A 24643-nucleotide genomic window follows, 5' to 3' on the forward strand; every position below is an offset into this window, starting at 1 on the left:
CGGGGTGAGGGGCCATATAGGCCAGGCACGGGGTGGGCCGGTTGGAGCCAGTTGGGCTGGCCAGCAGTTGGGCCGGCCTGGCTAACAGCTGGGCCAGCTGGCCCAGTGGGGGGGGGGTCCTTTTATATTTTTTTTGTTCTGTTAGTTTCTTTCTTTTATTTATTTTCCTTTTCTGTCTTTATTTATTTTAAAATACTTAGGCAGTTTATAAAATTGTGTTTATTACACCATATCGACCTATGTAAAATATGGCATCTCCCGAACACTTTTGTTTTAAATTTTGAAAAACTTTTATTGTTTGCTTGATTTTAATTTTGAATTCGTATCGTTTCGAACTAACGCGAGATTACTAACAGTAATCAAAGTGACATGGCATCGTTAACGTGGGATTACTGTAGCCTAATTATCCGGGCGTCACATCAAGTCTAGAAAGAAAAATTAAAGTTTGCAACACAAATCGACGAGATGATGTTGCAAGATTCTCGGAAAATGAACTGCGATAGCAAGCTCCAAAACATGAGCTGGTTCTTCTACAAACATGTGAGCACGTTGTCCCAGACAAATATGACCACATGGTAGTCTTACAACAAAACACTACCGAGTTCAGGTGGGGAACCATCAACGAGGATGTCGAAGTCTTGTGCATGAACTAGTATTCGCACGTCAACTCCTTTTCCTTGAACAAGTCAATCAGTGGCTTGGGGTGCTAGGGAATACATATGGGATGAAGGTTGCAAGTCTCCAAACCATGGAATACTTCGCACATATGCTTGACTGACTTGGGATGATTCCAGAGGAGGCAAAAATAAACTTTCTCGAGTTCACGGCGGCAACTTGCATCAAATGCACATGAATTAGAGGAAGTCACTTCTTTCATCCGAACATATACCTCATGAATGGAACACAAAGGTATTGTTTACAAAGTTTCCAATACTAATCTTAATGTTCAGCATGAATCATGGAGTAACTAAGGATGTTGTCGATGGGCTCAACAACATTTATCGAGGTTCCATATAAATGGAATTCCACAATCATGGGAACAAGGTGACAGCATTGGTCAGCCCCAAGAGATATAACGATGTATGCTCAAGGAAGCAACCACGAGTAAGACAACATTACGAATATCGTTGGTTCTGATTTGATTTGATGATAGCCCACACTCAAATCAAAGATTGGACAAGATGATAGATCCATTAACTGATCATGAGGGTCAATCGATGAAAATACCATCTTCCTTCAATACGCACACACAAAGATATCCCTTGGAATGAACTGAATTAGGTAAGATTTTATCTTCCAACTCTCCAAGTTGTTGTTTAGCTTAACCAACTAGCTTAGGGTATCCAACACGAATTCTTGGAGAAAGGGTGGGTTCAAAAACCAACTTGATCACGAGCTCAACATAGTGGTCAGGTGACAACCTGGTGATACTTCCGAGAAGATAATCGGAAAATCATGAACCACCGATATGTTACTAAGCTCGAGAACAATCTTGCTTTTCAGGGCAAGACAATATGATCAAATAAGCAAGGGATTGGCACAATCCTAACTCATTGATCGAAGAGTGCACCAGGAAATAAGGACTAGGTAGCACGATCAATCTTAGGATGATGATTTAATAACCAACATGCTAAGAATGAGAATATTGTCCATTAACTACCAAGCAACAAAGTTGCGAGGAGTATTGATTTCACACATCATAGTTCACTTGTCGGCATTCCAGCTGCAACAACACAGAGACCGAGGAATGAAGAACAATGGCGAGAAGTATCACTTCATCAAGAATTCATAAGAGATGGTTCCATTCCTATGATATTCTTGACATAAATAGGGTAATACTCCAAGGTAGAATAGAACAAAAGCCGGTTTGGCATTTGATCTGCGAAATACAATTACTTTGACCCAATCCTAGAAAAGGATAAGGTACTGGAGTTTGTTTCTCCTAGTCATTCTAGAATAGAACGGCTTGACGGACCACAAGAGTAATGGCATCGATGAACGAATGCACACATACTCTTGACTATCAATTGATAGACGAAGTCAGAAGACAACTAAAGAGGGACAACCCAATAGAACATATGATTTTCTGAGTTGTGGATGCATGGACTAGCATGTCGAACGAGTTCAACATATTTCTTCCAGATAACCCATGTAGAAAGGTTGAACTGGCAGAGTCACAATATAGAATGGAGAACTCATCGAGAGCACTCTTGTTGTGATCTTTTGGTTCTCGAACTTCTGCCATATTGGTTCATGGTATTGGAAGAAGGATATACCAAGAATCTCGAGGACTATTGCAAAGGTTACTAATATCCTAAAGGAACTAGCAAACACCAACAACATGAAGTAAGTAGGGAAGTCTCGGGTTCAGAAACCCAGGAGTAGAATGCCTACTAACTAAATGGCATCACGGGATGCTTTTGAGAATGACGCCAGAATCATCACACTGGGAACACAAACCATGGCTAGATTACTAGATGATCCCCTAAGACATCTAAGGTCATAATAATAGCTCCAACATATACGTCGAGGCAATAGAATACCTCAACTCAGCAATTAGTGTGATTAACCTGGCCTAAAGGAACATCGAAACCAGAGGGAAAGGATATTGCAAATGCATCCGATTGTTTAGAAACCCGGGATGATTCGGACAACATAACGGCTGTAAATGCTCGAAAAGATTTGAGACATCCTGCAAATGGTGGCATAACCACTCAACATCACCATATCAAGGTTCTGAGACCAGCTATGAACATACGGAAGTAGTAGGAACTGAACCGAGGCTTAAGTCCAACAATTCTATAAGTCTACGGATTAGTAACACATGATCCTGATAGAAGGAGGAGATAGCCTAGTTCCTTAACCCCGTAGGAAAGATAGGATGACTCAGATCAGAAGGCCATAAGGTAAAGGAGTAAAAAGAGCCTTACGTTCCATCCCACAATCAATTCCCTTATATAACTAAAGAATTTCTAGACTCAACTTCGACCAGTTTGGCTTGGTAATCCTACAGGTAGTCAAGCTCTGATACCAAAGCTGTCAGGACCCCGACTCAATGCCACATCGACCTAGCATGTAACACCTCATATCACTTTGCGGCCTCACGCACGGTATTCCCACGGGTGTCGCCTTACCTTTGCCCGGGACCGTTTGCGCCTTTTGGCACACGTATATGATAGTGTCGCTAGCATCCATATGATAAGGAGCCCGGGCTGACATGGCTAGTCGTAAACCCAAAGTGGCACAAACTTACAGGGACAGGCATCCATGACCCAGCATCGAACATGTCGGTCATCAGCGAGTGAACCCAGGCTGTAGCACTGGGCTAGCAGGACTCCGGTGAACCGGGCTGTAGCGGGCTAACAGGACTTCGGTATTCATCGCGTGACATTTCCCCGAAGGGACAGACACAGGAACGAAGAAGGACACATGCCGGCGAGCCTAAGTGTTCCGGAGCAGTAGCAAGCTACCATGGCTCAGTGGAAGTACTAGGAGACATTTCCCGGTAAGAGAGGCTACTAAGGATAAACAACTAGATAGTCAGATCCCACACATACCAAGCATTTCAATAACATACACACAATATGCTCGATATGTGCAAATACAACATGGCATCACAACATGGCTCTACAACTCAAGTATTTTATTCAATAGGCTCCGAGGAGCGAGATATTACAAACATGGGTCTCATGACCCAACATTCAGAGCATAGAAGTCAAAGCACAAGCAGAAGCTCAACATGTCTGAGTACAGACATCTACAAATGAAAAAGGCTGAGAAGCCTGACTATCTACTAGATCCTGCCGAGGGCACAAGATCGTAGCTGAGGTAACAAGCTAAACGTCGAAGTCCACGCAGAACTACTAGTGAGACGGAAGTCTCTGCAAAAACATAAAATAGGCAAAGATGAGTACAAATGTACCCAGCAAGACTTACATCAGAACTAACTACATATGCATCATTATCAACAAAGGGGATGGTGGGGTTTAACTGCAGCAAGCCAGCTTTGACTTAGTGGCTATCCTATACTACGACTGCAAGTAACTCTTTTGAGGTGGCGCACACGAGTCCACATATTCACCATATCGATACACCACTATGGATCCGCTCCCGTCTACCTACGAGAACGCCATCCATAGCACTCACGCTTATCTTGCGCATTTTAGAGTATCCACTTCAAGTTATCTATGAACTGTACAGGCAACCCAGAAGTCCTTTACCGCGGACACGACTATTCGAATAGACAATGTTAACCCTGCAGGGGTGTACTTCGTCACACACGCTCTCGCCACTTACCACCATGTACACGTCGTGTATCTCGGAAACCTTCAAGCAGAAGCCTGGCGAGGGAGTCGGCCACGACCTGACTAACCACACAAGTCTCTAGTCCAGGTTTATCGCCTATTCGGGTTCAATCCGCAAGGAGATCCGGCCAGGGTGTCGCTCACGGCTCCAAACAATGTGAGCAGAGTTCCCAAGCCCATCATCCGGGTGCCACTTGGTACACCGTGCCACTGTGCCTAGTCTGTCCCAAGCCCACCTGTACCGGGTGCCACTTGGTAGACTACTAACACTACCTACAAACACCAGAAACTAGTTGCAACTCCTGGACAGAGATCATGTTGATTAATAAGTCGAGAGGGGTCGAGTTACCGGAACCCAATGTGTGGTAGTAACTGTTCATGGATCACAAACACAGAACTCAGTTCCAGAGGACGGCTGCAATGAGACAACCCACCATGTACTCCTACATGGCCTCTCACCGCTACCTTTACCAAATCGTGTTCACACACTTAGCTCTTAATAGTAGGACATGTTCACACACCTCCGATTCATCCGCGATGAATTAGACCTAACTCAACTCTAAGGAGTAGCAGGCATGACAAACAAGCATGAATGAGTAGGCACATCAGGGCTCAAACAACTCCTACTCATGCTAGTGGGTTTCATCTATTTACTGTGGCAATGACAGGTCATGCAGAGGAAAGGGGTTCAACTACCGCATCATGTAACAGTTGAATCGTTGGTGTCCTAATGCAGTAAAAGAGAGCAGGAGCGAGAGAGTGGGGTTGTATCGGAATGAACAAGGGGGTTTTGCTTGCCTGGCACTTCTGAAGATAGTAATAGTTCTTCATCGGTGTCATCGAACTCATCGTCGGAACAACGTCTACTGAGAGGGGACAAATACCGACAAACAAGGAAGAACACAATGAATGCTATGCAACAATATGATGCATGATCATGACATAGCAATATGATGTGGTTTGAGCTAATGCAACTAGCAACCAGATTAAATGAAGTTGGTTTGAATCCAAGATTCAAATTCAAACTCCATATGTGGATATTTAAATGCCATTTATATGATTTGTGCTAAAAAGTAGCTATAAGTTGTTCTAACATTCATGAAAATGGTACATATGTTTAGATTGGATTTTTCTGATAATTTTTCATATATAAATTATTTCATTTGGAGTTACGGTTGAATTTCTATGATTTTTAGAAGTTTTGGATATTTTCTGGAATTTCCTAGAAAGAATAAATCCAGAAAATGATTTACTACGTCAGTCTAACGTCAGTGTGACATCAGCAGGTCAGCGAAGCCGGGTCTAGGTCAAACCTGACATGTGGGGTCCACACATCAGTGACTAACTAACTAATCTAAATTAATTAGTGTTAAACTACTACTAACTAAAAATGTTAGTGGAGTAATTAAACTTAATTAAAAACTAATCTAGGTTTAGCTGGGGCCTGGGCCCACTCGTCAGTGACTCAGGGGGAGTCAAACTAGGGTTAAACCGGGTCAAGCTCGCCGGAGTTGACCCGGGGCTCATCGCCGGCAGGGCCAGGGACGGCGAAGAGGTGCGAGTTTCCTCCTCTGGTGACCAAATCGACGGAGGAGAGCGGCTACGTGGAGCTGGAGCTCGCGCGTGTCGAGTGGTGCCGGTGGGAGGTGCTGGGGTGGCTGGAAACATTGCCAGCGACGACCTTGGCGGTCGCCGGAGTTCGGGCGAGGTCGAAGCCGTCGCTATGAGGCACGGCGAGGTGCGTGAGGAGGTTCTATGGGCTTCTGCGACTGCGGTGAAGATGATGGCGTGCTCGGAATCAAGCCAACGTGGCTGTGGCCACGACGGTGACGTGCGGTGGCGGCGGCGGCGCGGTCAAGCTCGGTGCGATCGCTGTGGTGCTCGAGAGCGAGAACGGGAAGGGGGAGGAGGAAGAGGAGCTCACGGGGAGTGCAGGGGGCGTCGAAGCGGGCTTGGGGAAGGCTCGGAGCAGACGGCTCGGCCGTGGCGATCTCGGCGTCCGAGGAGGAAGAGCGCAAGCTAGCCGGCGATGCAGGGCGGCAGGCATCACGTGGCTCTACATAGATGATGAGGACGACGCTGCGGTTCTTCAGGGCGGGTCGGCGAGGCGAGGGGAGCACGGTGGCTGCGGTTTCATGGCGGCGAGCGCTTGATGGTTGTGGCCAAGGCAAGGAGAGGGCAAGAGAGTGGGCAGAGGGGGAGAGTGAAACGTCCAGGGGGTCGGGGCGGCGCCGAAGAGAAGGCCCGAGGCGTTGCGCTGTCCCGGGGACGCAGGCAAGCAGGTGGCGTGGTAACACGGCCGTGCGCGCGCGTCGGGCCGCGCTCGTCCTCCTGGCAAAGAGGAAGACGACAGGGGAGGAGGCGGTGGTGGGCTGGGCCGCCAGCTGGGCCGGCCAGGTGGGCTGCACGAGTGAGGCCAGGTACTAACTCTCTCTCTCTCTTTTATTTGTTGTTTCTGTTTCCTATTTTGTTTCTCTGTTTTGGTTTAGTAATAATGCTAAACCATTTCATAAAATCCTGGAAATAATTATGGGTGCTTTCTGAATTATTCCAGTGACCCTTAACAATTTCCAACATTTTTGGAGCATCTAAAATATATATAGCATTTAAATAGCCCCAATTCAAATATGTTTGGATTAACTCAACGTCCAAAAATGTCCTGCAAAAATGTGAACCATTTTGGGTAGATGCTTCCACCTTGATCCAGAAATGATGAACATTTTTAAAGGGCATTTTTTTAATCATTGAAAAAATATTTTGGTTGAACCTATTTGAATTCCTTTTGATGCTAGGGTTTGAACATCCCCATTTCAAATTTCCATGAAAATTAAACATGATGCAAGCAAGATGCAAACACTAGGCAGCACCAGAAGCTAGGGATGTGACAATTGAAGACTTCGTCCCGTGTCCGGATGGGACTCTCCTTTGCGTGGAAGGCAAGCTTGGCGATTCGGATATGTAGATCTCTTTCTCTGTAACAGACTCTGTGTAACCCTAGCCCCTCCGGTGTCTATATAAACTAGAGGGTTTAGTCCGTAGGACAACAACAATCATAATCATAGGCTAGCTTCTAGGGTTTAGCCTCTACGATCTCGTGGTAGATCAACTCTTGTAATACTCATATCATCAAGATCAATCAAGCAGGAAGTAGGGTATTACCTCCATCGAGAGGGCCCGAACCTGGGTAAGCATCGTGCCCCCCGCCTCCTGTTACCATTAGCCTTAGGCGCATAGTTCAGGACCCCCTACCCGAGATCCGCCGGTTTTGACAGGGACATTGGTGCTCTCATTGAGAGTTCCACTGTGTCGTCGCGATAAGGCTTGATGGCTGCTTCAATCATCTTCAACGACGCGGTCCAGGGGGAGGTTTTCCTTCTCGGACAAATCCTCGTATTCGGCGGCTTTGTACTGCGGGCCAACCCACTTGGCCATCTGGAGCAGATCGATAGCTACGCCCCTGGCCATCAGGTCAGGTTTGGAAGCTTGAACTATACTGCCGACATCCGCGAAGACTTGATCTTCGACGGATTCGAGCCCATGTCAGGTGCGCCGAACAGTCATGACGAGCAAACTTAGATCTGCCATCGGATAATGTTCGGGAGATCGCGCCTGCGGCGGCCCCGGGAATCAGTCCGAAGCAGATCGCACCATCCGAGGACGGGTGGATGGACCCTGCCATGGAGGCCGCACACTCATCAGCGATGGAGCCGAATACTGACCCCACCTCCTATGAGGCCGATGTCGTCGGACCCTCGGACTCGTCTCCGGCTACAGGCTCTGAACCGCGTACATCCGTGCCTATCGAATCTGATTGGGCACCGATCATGGAGTTCTCCTCCGCGGATATCTTTCAGCACTCGCCCTTGGGTGACGTGCTAAATTCATTAAGGTCTCTCTCTATATGTTAGGGGACTCTTGGCCGAACTATGTCCGGCTGAGTGGGAGGCGGACAAAGAAGAAATTCGTTCCCCACCCACCACCCACTTAATAGCCACTGTCGATGACTTAACCGATGTGCTTGACTTCAACTCCGAAGACATCGACGCTATGGACGACGATGCAGGAGAAGAACAGGAACCACCGCATACAGGGCGCTGGACAGCCACCTCATCATATGATATATATATGGTGGACACCCCCAAAGAAAGCAATGGCGATGACGCAACGAAAGATAATCCCCCGGAGAAACAATCTAGGCACCGGTGTCATAGGCACCGCTCCAAGCCCCGCCATAGCAAAAATGGTGATACCGGCACAAGAGATGATAACAATCCGGATGGTGCCGAAGACGAAAACAATCCTACCCAGCCAGGCTTCGAGCAGGCCGAGCAAGAAGATGGGCAAGCTAGCCCTAAGGAATAGGTAACAGATGGAGAATCAGAGGATGATAATTACATGCCTCTCTCCGAAGACGAAGCGAGCCTTGGCGACGAAGAATTCATCGTGGTTGAGGATCCCGTCGAGCAGGAGCGCTTCTAGCGCCGGCTTATAGCCACTACAAAAAGCTTGAAGAAGAAGGAGCAGTAGCTTCAAGCTGATCAAAATCTGCTAACTAATAGATGGACCGAGGTCTTGGCTACCGAGGAATACAGACTCGAGCGCCCTGCCAAAAGTTACCCAAAGCACAGGCTGCTACCTCAACTCGAGGAGGAGGCGTTAAAGCCCACACTACCAGCGCATGATGCGGCTGACCGGCCACCCCGTGGCCGAGACAAAGCGGCGTACCAGCCCAAAGTCCAGACCGCACCCCATTGCCAATCAAACAATAATACTAAGGCCCGGGCTCCACGAAGGACCGGCGAGACGTATTGGAAAACAAAGTAGGACAGTCAAGATCGATCTACGGATCACTGGGGCGTGCCACAACGCGTGAGGATGACCGTCACGCCGGATACACTAAACAAAAATCCGACCGGGCCGAATAGAACAGACCAGACTCATTTGAACTACGTCGTGCTGTAGCCCGGTATAGAGGCACCGCACACCCCCTATGCTTCACTGATGAAGTCATGGATCACGTATTCCCAGAAGGGTTTAAACCCATGAACATTGAATCATATGATGGCACAACAGACCCCGCGGTATGGATTGAAGATTTTCTTCTCCACATTCACATGGCCCATGGCGATGATATACATGCCATCAAGTACCTCCCACTTAAGCTCAAAAGGCCAGCTCGGCGTTGGCTGAATAGCTTGCCAGCAAGCTCCATCGGCAGTTGGGAGAACCTGGAAGACACATTCCTTGACAACTTCCAGGGCACTTACGTGCGACCACCAGATGCTGATGACTTAAGTCACATAACCCAACAACCCGGAGAGTCAGCCAGGAAATTCTGGACTCGGTAACTAAAAAGAACCAAATTGTCGACTGTCTGGATGCCGAAGCCTTAGCGGCCTTTAAGCATAACATCCGTGACGAATGGCTCGCCCGACACCTTGGCCAAGAGAAGCCAAAGTCCATGGCAGCCCTGACGATAGTCATGACCCGCTTTTGCGCGGGCGAGGACAGCTGGCTGGCTCGCGGCAACATCACACCAAGAAACTCCGGTGATTCAGACGCCAGAGATAGCAACGGCAAGCCACGACGCAATAGACACAAGCGCCATAACAATGGCGACAATGCCGAAGACACGGCAGTCAATGCCGGATTCAGAGGCTCTAAATCTGGACAGCGGAAAAAGCCATTCAACAGAAACAATCCGGGCCCGTCCAGTCTGGACCGCATACTCGATCGCTCATGTCAAATTCACGGCACCCCCGATAAACCAACCAACCACACCAACAGAGAATGCTGGGTGTTCAAATAGGCCGGCAAGTTGAATGCCGAATACAAGAAAAAGGTGCTGCATAGCGATGACGACGAGGATCCCCGACCACCGAACACAGGAGGACAGAAGAAATTCCCTCCCCAGGTGAAAACGGTGAACATGATATACGCAACCCATATTCCCAAGCGGGAACGGAAGCGTGCACTAAGGGAGATCTATGCGATGGAGCCAGTCGCCCCGAAGTTCAACCCATGGTCCTCTTGTCCGATCACTTTCGATTGCAGGGACCATCCTACCAGTATCCGTCATGGCGATTCGGCTGCATTGGTCCTCGACCCCATCATGGACGGATTCCATCTCACACGAGTCCTTATGGACGGTGGTAGCAGCCTGAACATGCTCTATCAGGATACAGTGCACAAAATGGGCATCGACCCCTCAAGGATCAAGCCCACAAAAACCACCTTCAAAGGTGTCATACCAGGTGTGGAGGCCTGTTGTACGGGCTCAATCACACTAGAAGTGGTCTTCGGATCTCCAGACAATTTCCGAAGCGAGGAGTTAATCTTCGACATCGTACCCTTCCGTAGTGGCTATCATGCACTGCTCGAATAAACCACATTTGCCAGATTCAATGCAGTATCACATTATGCATACCTCAAGCTCAGAATGCCAGGACCTCACGTGGTTATAATAGTTAACTAGATCATGATTGGCGCACATTGCTACGCCCGTCTATTTTTCCAATAGAGTGATAGTAATTTTACAAATAGATAGACATGGAAGAACTGAATTCCTATTTTTAGTAAAGAAAATATGAACATACACCAATATTTATTATTTTATATATGTATCATCTTGTATATTTTCCAGGTCATATTGACCATCCTCTTACTTCTATGTTTACAAAGTTTTTTCTAGTATCTCATAAATTGGATCATAAATTTACAACATAAGCTTTTCATGACAATGAATGTGCCGAGAGGTGACCTTGCAAGGAAAGTGGAAACAAATGGCATTCCATGCATGGAACTGATCACTATACTAATCTAGACAAAGCTTCTCGGCAGAACACATGGAAATGATAGTAGTGTGACATCCTTGCAAAGCCCTATTTTCTCTTAGTTACATGTGTAAGTGACATCGGCAATACAATTAAAGGATGGACTATCTTTTGCAAGTTGCAACTAAAGCAGATAGATTAATGAACGACATGTGGAAAGCTGCATTGCTCTCACTGGATGGGTGAGGTCCTTCAACCCTTGGTGCATTTGATACTCCCAATGCTTGCGCCGTGTATATTTGTACAGGAAAAAAGAATAGTGAAAGTACTACATATATGGAACCAAAAATGCAATGGTGACCTTTTTGTTCAGATCAATAAAAATGAAACTTTTGTATAAATAACAGTCCAAAGCACAACAAATACTATTTAGTGAGCCATGTGGCCCCACTTGGTCATGTACATTACAAACTTATAACTATATAAAAACTGTGCAAAGATGAGCGCACATTATTCTTACCTAGGAATAAGCTACAAAATCAATGTTAGCTTTAGTTGGTTCAGTGCATGTATAGAAACCACCGGCACTTATGGTCGCAAATTTGATGAACAAGAAAATGAACCATATGTGAGGACTAAACTGAACTAAATTAAATATGCACCATAAAGGGAAATATTATGATAAATTTGTACACAACCAGATAAGATGAAACGATGGCATATGCTCATGACAACCCACTGTAGATGTTCTGAATAAGACATGCATATATAGTAGGAGGATCCATTTGGCAAAAAACCCATAAACTGTAAGAGCTATTTATTCTAAAATAAATGCAGGGAAGAGATAATTCTAGAAATGAAAGGACCGTACAATTAGAACAACTACTGATCTAAATACCTTAAGAATCAAGGGAATGTTTATAGCAAATACTAATGTAGAAAGAAATAAATGGCACCTAAAATTCTTTATTCCAAATCCGCAATGCTAATAATTTGGCATATCATTATTGTACTGCAAGATGAAGCGACAAAGTAGAGTGATCGTGGTCATTCCACCATTGTCTATCAATGTCAAACTCTGAATGCACAAAGTCATTTATAAATCAATTAGCAAACTCTTTTTTCGATTTTATAAGCTACTTTTCAAGTGTATAAAAAAGTCCTCTATTGCAAGGAAGCATGGCACACAATTCAGGCGAGCATGCCTGCCGATCATACGAAGCATTACTCTTCTAGCATTTTGTTAGCGTGACCGAGTAGTCCGGACAAAATATGGAAAAATTCACAGAAATCTTTGTCACAAAGGATACACACTTTACCTATATATTGTAACCCATAAGCGTAACATGTTTTGTAATTTAAAATGTATGGCAACCATGTTCTCTTGTATAGATAAACCAAACAACAAACTGGGTTCCTACATACAGACTACCATAATAACAACAAAGGAACAACACATGAGAAGTCGCACGATAGGGCTCTTATTCCTCAGAGAACATAATAGATATTTATTCAAAGGTGAGATGATCCATAGGAAAGAACGTCCGCAAGGAGAACACATAATTAAAAGAGAATTCAACATTCTGTAACAAAAAGAATATAGAGCTGAAGATACATTTGCATGAACAATTGTTTTACCTGGCATCCCTATCCTATTTTGCTGGGTTCAATGATAGCCTGTTGGACATCACTGCTGAAAGTTGTGCGATTTCCTGCCAAAATGTGTATTTCCTGTTGCTTGAGAGAGCCCAACCACATAAAGACATAAGAAATGAAATAACCTTTCTTGCAAAAACGGATAACCTGCATCCCTGCTAAAGCAGAGCGAATTAAATCATGATCATAGTAAGATGATATTTTTCTAGAATGAGAAATCGATCTGTGAGCACCTCCTTCAGAAGGCAGCATTTCGCAAAATATTGTCTCAAAGTCCGTACACTTAGCTCTCAAGAGACTACTCATAGCAGCAACACCATTGGCACCGATCAAACCTTTTTTTGTGACCCATGACGTTAAATTTCGCTCCATGGAGGATCATATCAAAGGGTAACATAATCTGTCGACTCGTATAGACACCTATCGGTACAGCGCTGACCCTCTCGGATGTTGTTCCGTCGCATTGAGAAAATGCTATAGGGCACATTCTTTTTATTGAATTGAACCACATTGAGGCCTGCAAAACAATGATTAGCTAAAAGAGAGATGCATATAGGTACGACACAGAGATGACGATAATAAACCAAGCCTATACGGTGATGTCAGCTACGCTTTTTGAGGAAAGCATGAAGGCAACATATGAAGAACATCATCTTGTATCTTACGAAGATCCTCTATATGCATAAATTGAACAGTAGATGCACATTTTTTCAGGATTTCTTGGATGATCTTGTCTGCATCACCAAGCATGGCACTGCAAGCGGGGTCCCAAACAACCAACGCACACGTGTGGGCCTGGCCACGCTCCATGCATACATTATAAGAGTTTGCCTATGATTTTAGCAAAGCTCTTCATGAAAAAAAGCTCTTTCCAGAAAGACATCATTCCTTTGTACGCGTAATGCAAACATGTGTAAAGATCTTGCTTTCTTCCCAGTGCGAACAAACATGAGAAAACAATCATCTATAAGAATAGTTCTACTAAATTAATAATAAATTACTTGCTGGAAGGCCTTAAAACAAACAAAGTCTGCTGGCTATCAGAATAGCATCTATGTGAAGGCAAAAAAAGAACTAGATAAACAATGGTAAATGAGGCGTGCAATAAACACCGACAACTTTATGATAACTAAGAATAGAGTTTCGACGGTTGAAATACATAAATCAAATATTGAATTTAAGCTTCATTATTCAGCGGTATCTCGTAAGCATGTTTTCTGAAGAAACTAAAAGACCCAGAGCATGCATCTAAACTAAATAGCAAGATGAATGGACTGGTATACTGACCAGCACCCGTTATGTGCAGTAAGCATCAGGATCGCTGTGTACTCCTTCCTCTCTCTCGGGCACCATGAGGCCAGGAAGAGCCGCCTGCGCACTGTGACCACAGAGAACGGTAGAACAAGCTGAGCAACAGTACATTGAAAGAGACACCAAAGAGATACCAAAACACCTGTACGTGGTGTTTTGGCCTTCTCCTTAAGTAGTGGCCGGAACATAAGCCACGACGCACACATATCGATCTTGAGCATGGCGGTGACCACGGGAGTGGGTGCGCCTTCTTCTTCTCCTTGTCCTTGCCAACCTTCTCGTCCTTGCCGCCGCCGCACCCCTTTTCTTCTCGGACTGCAAGGCGCGACCGCGACTCCGCTTGATCCGGCCGCTCCTCACCTCCGGTCAATCAAAACCAGCGCCTCGCATCGGGTGCGCCTCAAACATTGGGACTGGATGGACACACACATGGTCGCTCCTCTAGATCCCTCGTGGTCCCTTAGCGAATAGCAGCACGGGCTCAAACTTCGATGACGTTTCGGCTCGCCGCCGCCATCGCCGCTGGCCTTGGTTAGGGTTAGCGAGCACAAGAATCGCCCAGGACAAATCGCTTGATGCTTTTTGGACCGGTCTTTTTCAACAACAGGTTTGCTAAGTGGGCTGTGGCCCAATTAACCATGTTAGTCGGAAAAAGTTACGGGAGCAGCTGCCCTCAAGAAACTGCGGGGACAGGAGCATCCAGAAAAAATCTACTATGCATCCAACGGCCAGGGACAGCCACAACGTGAAATTGGACGGTTCCGAAGGCCGATAGCATGAGGGAGCTCCTAGGATGCCCAGTTATAATATATTAAAATGGAAACACAGAGCGCTCGCTCTGTACGGAGGAGCACACTGCGGCCCTCACGGCAGGAGTACAAAACAACCTTCTTAGGCAGACAGCCAATTCGGTGATAAAGAACCCGGACACCGTCAAGCGAGTCTGGAGTACCCCGCATCAGGATCGTCCGACACGTCCAGAGCTCAACTAGCAATTCGGCCTCCATCCTAGTCCCAGTCAAGCGGCAAAATTTGTGCCGCGCGTACATAATTACGCACTTAAAATACCATGGGCATAGGCGGAGGCACGGCTATGACACGATCCACAATGCGGTTTGACCGCCCCAGGATCCATGCATCTTTACACCTTTTTCCTTTCAGGTCCCTATCTTCGGGAGGCTCTTCCGATAGACCGACTATCGGACCCATAGCAGGACGGACACACCAAGAAGACAAGAAGCTTTGGCATACAAGGGAATCCTCAGGTGGTCTCTGATAACGATTGTTATACCTGTTTTACATACCCGCACACAGCTCGCTCTTGGTCAGGATGTGTCAAACAGTCCTATTCCGCCTATCGCACTACTTGTACGCATACGCCTCGGCGTATTATTCAAATAACAATGGAAAATAACGTACAGCGTCAGCTTACTATTACATTTCTTTATCCTTTTCCTTTATTATTTATTTATTACAAATCGCACCCGTACATTTTGGTATGTCCAGTTCGCCAGGGGCTTCAGTGTACTCCATAACATGGCAAGAAAAGTCCGAACACTTTCGACAGTGCGGCACCCCGAACTTATAGCATTATATGCATCAGCTCTGAATCATGTCTTGGGTCAATAGTTGGGTTTTCCCGGCTCCCATGTTTTGGTGCCTTACGTTCCGCTATATCGGCTAAGGTAGCACAGGGAGAACTACTGCGATTGTGTCCCGGTTCTTCCGGACGAGCACCTCAGTAGAGAAAGCCGAAAACTGACTGTCATGATGAGGTGAGAGCTGGTCGTTGTTCAAGAGGTCTCAAATCCTTAAAAAGATTTTTTCCGCTTCAGGCGAGGAATCGGCCTTGTCCCATTTAGGCGTGTATAGCGCCCCAAGTTCGGCCTTCCGAATACTAGGGGCTTCGCCACAAATTTAAAATTATAGACTTCTATGGCTAAGTGAGAGCGATGAAGCTGTATAGTCCGATTGCCTTGTTCGCTGCGCTAAACACCTCCTTAAAAGGACCAAAAATTTGGATAAAGAGTGTTTATATTGATCCCGAACACCCCAGTACTAGTTACATGGGGGCAGAAGCCGACGATTGGCCAACTCTCAAATTTCATAAACGGCCGCACAGAAGGTAATATTTTAAATCAACAAGCATTGTATAGCGCACATGAACTCGTTTTCATATTACAGGATGATATGAGTACATTCATTCAAAAATTACATCCTTAGCACACTCATCCGCCACAAGGCGGGCACCCTTTATGACATTGTCATAGTACTGTTCGGGGTGGCGATGCTCCTTGCCCTTCGGTGGCCCCTCTGTCACCAGCTTCACGGCATCCATCTTCGCCCAATGCACTTTTGCATGGGCCAAGGCCCTGTGCGCCCCTTCAATGCAGATGGACCACTTAATGACTTCAAGCCGCGGACAGACATTTACCATCCACTTGACAAGGCCGAAGTAGCTGCCGGGCAGGGGCTCGCCTGGCCATAGCCGAACTATGAGGTCCTTCATGGCCAGTTCGGCCGCCTTGTGAAGTTCGACCAGTTGCTTCAACTGGTCGCTCAAGGGCATCAGATGTTCGGCCCCAATATACTGGGACCAGAACAACTTATCCGTCGAGCTCCCTTCTTCAGCTCGATAGAACTCTGTGGCATCAGAGATGTTGTGCGGCAGATCTGCGAATGCTCCTGGAGAGCTCCAAATTCGGGTAAGTAAAAAGAAATTCTCCTTCACATGCTTGCTCTGCATATTGAATGTCTTACCCGCCGCAATCTTCTTGGCCGCTTGAACCTCTTGGAGGGCCTTTTGGGCTTCCGCTTTGGCATCCTGTGCACTCCGGTGGGCCTTCGCAAGCTTGGACTCCTGCGTCTTGGAGTCACGCTCCAAGGACTCAAATTTTTTGACGAAGTCCTGGAGCTCTTGCTGGACCTCATCAACCCGAGCCTGTTGTTTCTCGCGCTCGGTGCGCTCCTTGGCTGCCTTGTCTTCGGCCTCGGACAACGCCTTCTTAAGGGTCGCCACCTCGGTCGTGGCCCCTATTAAATTCATGATGCTTCTCTTAACATTAATAATTCTTCCCTTATATGACACACAGACGGGGTATCACTTACCTTTGTTCTCCTCGAGCTGCTTCTTCACGAGGCCGAGCTCTTCCTTGGTCCACCCGAGGTCCCGCTTCAGTTCAGAGACCTCCGCAGTACGGGCGGCAGCGGCCAACAGTGATGCCTGCTTATTCACATAGACATAATATGATTAGACTCCTGGGGATGTTATTTGATCCTCTGTTCGTCTTTTCTTTCCGAACGCCGAACAGAGCATCAGGGGCTACTATCTATACTATGATATTCTTTCATAATTTAATTACTTACCTCAAAGCCTGTTAGGAGGCTGGCGCAGGCTTCGGTCAATCCGCTTTTGGCGGACCGAACCTTCGCAATCACCGTACTCATAAGAGTACGGTGTTCTTCATCAATGAAAGCGCCTTGAAGCGCTTCCAGCAAGTTGTCCAATGCCTCTGGATGGACAGAGGTCATCGGCACGGACAGCTCGCCCCCCTTAGCGAGGGGCTGCCTGCCTGAGTCCGGAACCACTGGAGGTTTCGGCGCAGTATCTGGCTGGGGGACAAACTTGTTGCGGCCCCCTCATCAGAATCCATGGGGGTCTTCCCCCCATGTGCCCGGCGTCAGGGATTTTGCCTTGGGGCACCTCCAGGTCTATCTCCCCCTAGCCTGATAATCTTTGGGACAACACCTCGGTGTCATCCGCGGGTCGGGGGGTGGTGTCCGTCGGGAGCGAGTCGCTGTTCTTCGCCGACGCGCTCAAAGACCCATCCGAGGAGGATAAGTCAATGCGGGCTTTGGACGGACTGCATGATCATATTCAACATGATAATCAGCAATAAAACAAGACATGCCGGAAGCATTATGGTATCCGGATACTTACGACTCCACTAGGGGCTTGTCCCTGGGTAGCCACTCCTCGTCATTGTAGGCGGCAGTCGTGGAGTGGTTCGGAGGGAGGGTCCTTCCTTTCTTGGACCCTTCGGCCTCCCCAGATGGGGCGGCCTTCCTTTTATTCTCCCCTTCGGTTTGGGGGGGAGGGTTTTCCTCTTCCTCCTCATTTTCATTGGAGGAGTGCGCCTCGGTGTCTTCGGACGATGAGTCCGACACCACCTTGCACCGGAGGACTTTCCTGGTCCCCGTGGCCTTCTTGTTGGCCTTCTTCTCCAGCACCTCATAGGGCACCGGAAACAGCATCTCCGTTAGGAGAGCCATCACTGGATCTTCGGGTAGTGGAGCTGGGCAGTCAATCCGCTTTGCTGTCGCCACCCAGTCCTGTTAAAATTGATGGGGAGGCTTAGATTCCTTTCACGAATATACTAGGGAAGGAGCATCTTGTAAAACATAGAGAACTTACCGGATCGGCGGGGTGCTTTGTGCTAAGCTCGTGATCTTCGGTAACGGGAGGAGGTACCTCGGCGGCCTTGAACAGCACCTTCCAGACGTCTTTGTGCATCGTGTCGAAGAGCTCTCGCAGCGTCTGGTGTTCGGCCGGGTCGAACTCCCACATATTAAATGCCCGTCTTTGACACGGGAGGATCCGGCGGAAGAGCATGACCTGGACCACATTGACAAGCTTGATTTTCTTGCTTATCATATTCTTGACGCAGTTCTGGAGTCCGGTTAGCTCCACTGGCTCACCCCAGGCGAAACCCTTCCTTTTCCAGGAGGTAAGCCGCATGGGGATGCCAGATCGAAATTCGGGGGCCGCTGCCCAGTTGGAGTCGCGCGGCTCGGTGATGTAGAACCACCCCGATTGCCACCCCTTCACGGTCTCCACATAGGAGCATTCGAGCCAGGTGACGTTAGGCATCTTGCCCACCATGGCGCTTCCGCACTCCGCTTGCTGGCCGACCACTATCTTCGGCTTCACGTTCAAGATCTTCAGCCACAGGCTGAAGTGGGGCTTGATGCGGAGGAAAGCCTCGCACACGACGATAAATGCCGAGATGTTGAGGATGAAATTGGGGGCTAGATCGTGGAAATCCAGCCCATAATAGAACATGATCCCGCGGACAAATGGGTGGAGGGGAAATCCCAGTACACGGACGAAGTGGGCGAGAAACACAACCCTCTCGTGGGGTTCCGGAGTAGGGATGATCTACCCTGCGTTCGGGAGCCAGTGCGCGATGTCTGCGGCCAAGTATCCAGCCTCCCGGAGCTTTGTGATGTCCTCCTCCGTAACGGAGGAGGCCATCCACTTGCCTCCCACTCTGGACATGTCTGGAATGGCTTTACGGAGAAGGTGAGAACTTGGGCGCTGGAGCTCGATAGTGCGAGAATGGATGAGCGAAGGAGGAAGAAGGCGTGGGTGAAAAAGGGGAATCTCTGTCAGGACCCCGACACAATGCCACATCGATCTAGCATGTAACACCTCATATCACTTTGTGGCCTCACGCACGGTATTCCCACGGGTGTCGCCTTACCTTTGCCCGGGACCGTTTGCGCCTTTTGGCACACGTATATGACAGTGTCGCTAGCATCCATATGATAAGGAGCCCGGGCTGACATGGCTAGTCGTAAACCCAAAGTGGCACAGACTTACAGGGACAGGCATCCATGACCCAGCATCGAACGTGTCGGTCATCAGCGAGTGAATCCAGGCTGTAGCACTGGGCTAGCAGGACTCCGGTGAACCGGGCTGTAGCGGGCTAACAGGACTCCGGTATTCATCACGTGACATTTCCCCGAGGGGACAGACACAGGAACGAAGAAGGACACATGCCGGCCAGCCTAAGTGTTCCGGAGCAGTAGCAAGCTACCCTGGCTCGGTGGAAACACTAGGAGACATTTCCCGGTAAGAGGGGCTACTAAGGATAAACAACTAGATAGTCAGATCCCACACATACCAAGCATTTCAATAACATACACACAATATGCTCGATATGTGTAAATACAACATGGCATCACAACATGACTCTTCAACTCAAGTATTTATTCATTAGGCTCCGAGGAGCGAGATATTACAAACATAGGTCTCATGACCCAACATTCAGAGCATACAAATCAAAACATAAGCGGAAGCTATCATGTCTGAGTACAGACATCTATAAATGGAAAAGGCTGAGAAGCCTGACTATCTACCAAATCCTGCCGAGGCACAAGATCGTAGCTGAGGTAACAAGCTAAACGTCGAAGTCCACGCGAAACTACTAGTGAGACTGAAGTATCTCTGCAAAAACATAAAATAGGCAAACGTGAGTACAAATGTACCCAGCAAGACTTACATCAGAACTATCTACATATGCATCATTATCAACAAAGGGGATGGTGGGGTTTAACTGCAGCAAGCCAGCTTTGACTCGGTGGCTATCCTGAACTACGACTGCAAGTAACTCTTTTGAGGTGGCGCACACGAGTCCACATATTCACCATATCAATACACCACTATGGATCCACTCCTGTCTCCCTACGAGAACGCCATCCATAGCACTCACGCTTATCTTGCGCATTTTAGAGTATCCACTTTCACTTGTCTATGAACTGATATAAGCAACCCAGAAGTCCTTTACCGCGGACACGGCTATTCGAATAGATGATGTTAACCCTGCAGGGGTGTACTTCTTCATACATGTTTCCACCACTTAGCGTCTGCACACAACATGTGCTCGGCAGACTTCAAGCGAAAGCCAACGTGGGTGTAGACCATGACCTACCTGAACACTCAAGTCTCTAGTCCAGGTTTATCGCCTATTCGGGTTCCATCCATGAGGAGATCCGGCCGGAGTTTCGCTCACAGCCCCAAACGATGTGAACAGGGTTCCGTGACACCAAACGGGCGCCCGGTATACCCGGCCACGTGCCTACCGCATCACAGCCCACCCCTCCGGTCAGCGCTGTCCACGGCCTCCAGCATACTACAAACACCAGAAACTACTTGCAACTCCTGGACAGAGGACGAGGGTGAATAAGAAGTCGAGCGGGGTCATATTTCAGGGCCCAATGTATGGTAGTAGCTGAATCATGGATCACAAACACAGAACTCAGTTCCTAAGGACGGCTTCAATGAGACAACCCACCATGTACTCCTACATGGCCTCTCACCGATACCTTTTACCAAATCGTGTTCACACACTTAGCTCACACATAGTAGGACATGTTCACACACCTCTGATTCATCCCCGATGAATCAGACCTGACTCAACTCTAAGCAGTAGCGGGCATGACAAACAAACATGAATGAGTAGGCACAATAGGGCTCAAACAACTCCTACTCATACTAGTGGGTTTCATCTATTTACTGTGGAATGACAGGTCATGCAAAGGATAAAGGGGTTCAGCTACCGCAGCAAGTAACAGATGAATCGTTGTTGTCCTAATGCAGTAAAAGAGAGCAGGAGCGAGAGAGTAGGATTGTATCGGAATGAACAAGGGGGTTTTGCTTGCCTGGCACTTCTGAAGATAGCATTGAGTCTTCATCAGTGTCAACGGTCACATCGTCGGTACAACGTCTATCGAGGGGGAACAACACCGGCAAACACAGAAGAAGCACGATCAATGCAATGCACAATATGATGCATGCTATGACATGGCAATATGAATGTGTTTTGGGCTAATGCACCTAGCTATGATTTAAATGAAGTTGGTTTGAATACATGATTCAAATTCCAACTCCATATATGATTATTTAAATGCCCTTTATTTGTTTTGTCCAAAACAGGGGACAAACATTGTTCAAACATGCATGAAAATAGTACAGATGGATTCCTTGAATTTTTCTGATAATTTTTCATATATAATTTATTTAATTTGGAGTTACGGTTGAATTTCTATGAATTTTAGAAGTTTATACAATTTTCTGGAATTTCCTGAAATAAAATAAATCCAGAAAATGATTTATTGCGTCAGCACTAGGTCATGCTGATGTCAGCAGGTCAACTAGGCGGGTCTAGGTCAAACCTGACCAGTGGGGTCCACTGGTCAGTGACTGGGGCTGGATAGTGCCAATGACAGGTGGGGCCGGGTCAACAGACACGTCAGCACGGTCAAAGCTGACGTGTGGGCCCATGGTGGTTAGGTTAACACTTAACAGAAAATAATAAAGATTAAATAAGGGCGTGGGGCCCATACGTCAGTGGCTCTGGGGAGGGTTAGCTGGCCGTGATTAGCGCTAATCACGCGGCCACGTCGGCTAGTGACGCCGGCGACCACGGCGACGACGAGACCTCGCCGGAGTTGCGCCAGAGACGACGGATCGACGCGCCAGGGGCACCAGAAGATAGCCCGTGCCCGCGCGCATCTAGGGGAACCAACGGGAGGTGCGGGGGTGGACGGAGTTCGCCGGAAGCGAGGTCGTGGCGGTCGCCGGAGTTCGGGCGAGGGCGGCCGCGTGGTTCCAGTGCATGGGGGAGCTAGTTAGGGGTTCCGTTGGACTCGCCGTTGCTCCAGGAGCACGCCGAAGGCTCAAGATCGAGCGGAGACGCACGGTGGCTGCGAGAGCAACGACCATGGCGGACGGCGGCGCTCGGGTACGGCGGCTGGCACAGCTAGAGGATAGGAACGAGCTCGGGGAGGAGGGGAAAAGACGGAGGATCTCACAGCGCATCGGGTGGGGTCATCGACGAGCTCGGGGGCGCACGAGTGACGGCGAATCGGCGGCGACCATCGACGGCGGTCGAGGATGAAGACGACGACGTGGAGGCGATGCAGAGCTTCCTGAGGGGCTTGGCTTGGTGGGGAGGAAGAGGGGGTCGAGGCGGAGCTCCTGGGCTGCTCAAGGGGACGAGGGAGGGGCCATGGCCGCGGTGGTGCAAGTCGGCGGCGGCAGGCGCGTTCGGTGATGAGAGGGAGGAAGAGCAGAGGAGGGGAATGAGCTCGGTGGGAGAGGGGAGAGGCACCAGAGGGTTTGGGGGAGTGAGGGGGAAGGTGCTGGGCGTCTCCGTGGCGCGGATTAGGACGAAGGGCGGCCTCCAGCGTGAAGCAGGAGGTGGCCGGGGCTCTCGGGCGCGCGCCACGCCTCGCCTCTGCCTACTGGCAGAGGAAGACGACGAGCGGCGAGGTAGATGGGCTGGGCTGGGCCGCTGGAGGAGCTGGGCCAGGTAAGTGGGCGCCAGGTAAGTCCAGGTAAGTTCTGCTCTATTTTATATTTCTGTTCTATTTTATTTATTTTTAATCTTTTGCCACTGTTTTGAATTTAAAATAATTCAAACAATGCCAAAAACTCCTCTGAATATTTTTATTTTGCTAGATGGACTTTTCCAAAGCTCATAAAATATTTCAGGGGTATTTGAAAATATATTCATTATATATTATGAATATAATTCCAAATTCAAATAGAATATGATTTAAATTCAATGCTCAAAATATTCCTCAAAAATGTTCATTATTTTTGGTTTGGTGTAAAACCCTTGCCAAAATATAACCAACATTAGTTAAGGCCATTTTGGAAACATTGAATGCATTTTCCAGGGTTCTTTGCCCCTCTTTTATTTAAATTTTTGAGGCTTCCAAATTTCCTCAGTTCAAGTTTCAGAAATTTAGACATGATGCAAACACCAGGCAGCACCAGAAGCTAGGGATGTGACAATCTCTGTCTCCTTATAAAGGCAGTAGAGATCCTGCGCCTCCCCACTTGCCCGGTAAACTCGCTTATTCCCAAAGCGCCACGATTGATGGCACGGTTGGGTTACCCACACCCGTGTTGATGAGAATCCCGTGATAAGGGGACACGATCTCTGCTTGGACAAGACGTGCCAATAAAACCGGCTCGCGATATGTGCGGTGGCAGGTTGGGAAAAACGGTTCGAATAATGACCGGGCCGTGGCGTGATGTCATGCTATGAAAAAGTTGTTAGCAGACTAGATTTGTGGAATTTGTGCTCTCTACGGTGGTATGTGGAATTTGTTTTGCAGAGCCGGACACGATCCTCGTGTTTAAAATCTTCTATGGAGTATTTAGAGAAGGAACCCGCCTTGCAATGCCGAAGACAATCTGCACACCGGACTCATCGTCATTGAAGGCTGGTTCAGGGGCTATTGAGGGAGTCCGAGATTAAGGGGTCCTCGGACAGCCATACTATATACTTTGGCTAGACTATTGGACTATGAAGATACAAGATTGAAGACTTCGTCCCGTGTCCGGATGGGACTCTCCTTTGCGTGGAAGGCAAGCTTGGCGATTCAGATATATAGATCTCCTTCTCTGTAACCGACTCTATGCAACCCTAGCCCCCTCCGGTGTCTATATGAACCGGAGGGTTTAGTCCCTAGGACAACAACAATCATAATCATAGGCTAGCTTCTAGGGTTTAGCCTCTACGATCTCGTGGTAGATCAACTCTTGTAATACTCATATCATCAAGATCAATCAAGCAGGAAGTAGGGTATTACCTCCATCGAGAGGGCCCGAACCTGGGTAAACATCGTGTCCCCCGCCTCCTGTTACCATTAGCCTTAGGCGCACAGTTCGGGACCCCCTACCCGAGATCCGCCGGTTTTGACACCGACAGCCCCCCACAATTCCCCCCAAATCCCAAATTCAACCACCCTTCAGCCAAGTAGCCAATAATATTCCCCAAACCCCCTCCCCCCGCCCCCTCCACT

General features: G+C 47.9%; 1 long non-coding RNA gene across 2 annotated transcripts; it reads right to left on the reverse strand.

Annotated features, from left to right (window-relative positions):
- Positions 1 to 10907: 10907 nt before the first annotated feature.
- On the reverse strand, positions 10908 to 14595 carry LOC123041379 (uncharacterized). Of its 2 annotated transcripts, XR_006418492.1 has the most exons (4): positions 14247 to 14595; positions 14021 to 14111; positions 12967 to 13250; positions 10908 to 12888 (listed from the first exon to the last, which is right to left on the reverse strand). It is a non-coding gene; the product is annotated as an uncharacterized lncRNA (long non-coding RNA). The 2 variants fall into 2 exon arrangements; XR_006418491.1 differs by having other exon boundaries at positions 14021 to 14595.
- Between the last annotated feature and the right edge of the window lie 10048 nt (positions 14596 to 24643).

This window comes from Triticum aestivum, chromosome 2B (assembly GCF_018294505.1).
Source record: "Triticum aestivum cultivar Chinese Spring chromosome 2B, IWGSC CS RefSeq v2.1, whole genome shotgun sequence".
Taxonomy (NCBI): domain Eukaryota; kingdom Viridiplantae; phylum Streptophyta; class Magnoliopsida; order Poales; family Poaceae; genus Triticum; species Triticum aestivum.